The 1,793-nt window shown below is 29.4% G+C and overlaps 1 non-coding gene across 1 annotated transcript; it reads right to left on the minus strand.

Moving 5' to 3' along the window:
* Nucleotides 1–1,442: 1,442 nt before the first annotated feature.
* TRNAR-CCU (transfer RNA arginine (anticodon CCU)) lies at nucleotides 1,443–1,515 on the minus strand. The gene has a single exon. It is a non-coding gene; the product is annotated as a tRNA-Arg (tRNA).
* Nucleotides 1,516–1,793: the final 278 nt, after the last annotated feature.

Genomic DNA, 1,793 nt, shown 5'->3' on the forward strand with positions numbered 1-1,793 from the left:
GCACTCATCATTATATTCATAATGTAATGTATGAGTGGAACTTCTCTCTTCCATTTGGACCTCACAGGGATGTGTTATATTTGCGCCTAGTTGTTATATGTACATATATTGATGATGTCTGTAGATGTATTTTTTTATTTAATATTTATCCTTTTTCTGCTATTTTTTTGATTATGTATAAATGTGTTTTTGTCTGTAATATAATAGGTACATTTTTTTCTCATTTCTTTGTATTTTTTCGATCATTGTCGCGTAATAGGCTCTCCTATAATGCCACAATGGTCCAAACTTAAGCTTACATCAAATAAAATCATAAGACTCTAAATTGAAAAATTTTTAATTTCCATATTCGAAAAACAAACAAACAAGCATTCAACTTTATATATGTAGTAGTAAGTTCCAAAACCTACTTTGAATGTCATAAAATGTAACATATTGATTTTTACCTGTTTATTATTTACCCATTAATTTGAAGCTCTTATATTAGTAATGATTAACTCTTTATTACAGATATATGTTGGTTTTTATTTTGTGTGTATAACACACATATCGATACAGTATCATGAGTTAATATACCAAATGCGATGGTTCTAAATTAAAAATTTTAAATTTGCACAAGGGACAAACAAACAAACAAGCATTCAACGTTATATAGGTAGTAAGTAGTAAGTTCTAAAACCTACATACTTCGAATGTCACAATGTGTGACAAATTGATTTTTTCCTGCTTATTAAAAATACCTATTAATTTAATGTTCTAATATTAGATGATGAACTTTTGATGGTGTTGGTTTTAATTTGTTTATATTATACACATAATATATGTATGTATAATATACTCCCAAAATGTATGATAAATTTAACGATAAACACTGTTCCGATAGTTAATCTATTTAACTGCTGTAAAATTACATTTATTTTCAAACAAATACAAATTAAAACTCGCATAAATAAACAACTTACATAATAACTATCCAAAAATTTAAATTTTATTACACCTAATTTTTCAAGAATAGTTTCGAACAAACTTTCGCAAATTTTTTGACCTTGGCAGCGACATCTAACAGCATTCAAATTTATTTACACTGATTTGCTTACAATTAAATTGAATAAAACAATTACAAACACGACAAAAACTCAGATAAAAAAATCACCATACATATTACAGTACATTTGTATATATGTACTTACACTGCGCTCCTAGATGTAATATTAAATTTTAACAAATACTAGTATTATACTTTATATATTTTTGTACCTAAATATGTATATTGAGCGTGAATATAATAAAACTTAATTATATAAGCTCAAATGTTTAACATTCGATCGAAGTGCAATTAAATCGTATGCGTAAAAGAAAAGCGGCGATGGAATTTTTCACATTCTTATTGGAATCCAATTGAGAATTTTCTCGGAAAATTATAAAAATACTCGTTAGATCTTTACCTCTGGTGGGACTCGAACCCACAATCCTCGGCTTAGGAGGCCGATGCCTTATCCATTGGGCCACAGAGGCGGCGGCGGTCGATGGCCTTACTAACGACCACAACACTCGCCTTATAAATTACGTCAGAGACAGAAAGAATTGTAATTATAGAAATGCTCGTCTACGCCACTGTGAAAGTATAATACATCGCCTATATACTCGTACATGCATATATATATACAGTTGCAACTTCTGCATTTCAAAGTTTCGCTAAAGATTTCCTCACTTTTCACGGTATTTTTCACCCCTGCGAAGGGTAGGTAACCTACATATGCTTTCTTATCATGGTAAGTAACATATCTTTCAAT

Source organism: Arctopsyche grandis, chromosome 3 (assembly GCF_051622035.1).
Source record: "Arctopsyche grandis isolate Sample6627 chromosome 3, ASM5162203v2, whole genome shotgun sequence".
NCBI lineage: Eukaryota > Metazoa > Arthropoda > Insecta > Trichoptera > Hydropsychidae > Arctopsyche > Arctopsyche grandis.